This window comes from Octodon degus, unplaced genomic scaffold (genome assembly GCF_000260255.1).
Source record: "Octodon degus isolate 3935 unplaced genomic scaffold, OctDeg1.0 scaffold01209, whole genome shotgun sequence".
Lineage (NCBI taxonomy): Eukaryota > Metazoa > Chordata > Mammalia > Rodentia > Octodontidae > Octodon > Octodon degus.
Genome location: NW_004525785.1, coordinates 7,049 through 8,343, shown reverse-complemented (window position 1 = coordinate 8,343; position 1,295 = coordinate 7,049).

The following is a 1,295-nucleotide window of genomic DNA, read 5'->3' as shown; positions in this document are numbered from 1 at the left end:
TTTTTTTTTTTTTTTTTTTGCAGAACCAGGGATTGAACTCAGACCCTTGCACTTGCCAAGGAAGCGCTTATTCCACTGAGCCATCTCCCCGGACCTCATGGGCAACATTTTGCTTATCCATTTATTAGCTGATGGATGCTTAAATTTTGATTCTTTAGTATAAATGATACTGCTATAAATACTCAGCCTGGGTAACGTCTAGAGTGGAATCACTAGGTCTCAGGGACATTCCTTGTTTAATCATTTGAGAAACTGCCATCCCAGCACTAGGGAGGCTGCGACAGGAGACTGTCGCAAGTTCAAGGCCAGCATAAACTACAGAGACCCTGTCTCAAAAAGACAAAATGAAAAGACAAGAAAAACAGAAGAGAAAGAAAAAAGAAAAGAAACAAAAGTGCTTCCCCCCATGGCTGCCCGTCTTACATCCCAGCAGCTGTGCACCCTCCCCAATGCTTGTTATTTCCCATTTTTGTGTGTTTCGGGTAGACATGGTTCTCATTTTATTTTATTTATTTATTTTTGTATTTAGTACAGGGTCTGCAGGGTCTACAAGGGTCTCACTACGTAGATTGGACTCCTAGTCATCCTCCTGTTTACAGCCTCCCAAGTGCTGGGATTACAGGCGCACACCACCACGCCACACACAGTCTCAATCGCCCTGGCTCAGCGCGCCCCGGGGGTGGGGCCGGCACGATAGGCCAGGGATCGAACCCGGGGCCCCGCCTCTGCCTAAGCAGGTGCTTTAATCCACTGAGCTATTTGGCCGGCCCAATACGGTTTCTATTTTATTGCAGCTGTTCTAGGGAGTGCGGTATTCATTGCGGTTTGGATTTTCATTTCCCTGATGGTTAACAGTTTTAAGCACTTTCGCATGTGCTTATAGGCCATATACATACATCTCCAAGAAAGATCTATCCAGATCCTTGCTTATTTCATATTTATTTATTTGTGTTTCTGAGGCAGGTCTCCCTATGTAATCCAGGGTAGTCTTTTTTTTTTTTTTTTTTTTTCCAGTACCAGGGATTGAACTCAAGCCCTTGTGCTCACCAGGCAGGCGCTTATTCTGCTGAGCTATCTGCCCAGCCCTTAAGTCCAGGGTAGTCTTGAACTCACTGTGAAACCCAGGCTGGCCTCGAATTCTCTGCAATCCTCCTGCCTCAGCCTCCCGAGTGCTAGGATTATAGGTGTGTGCCACCACGCCCTGCTTGCTCATCTCACTTTTAGATTGGATTAGCAAGGCTGGGACTGTAGCTTGCCTAGCATGCCTGAAGCCTTCAGTTCAACTTCTAGCACAG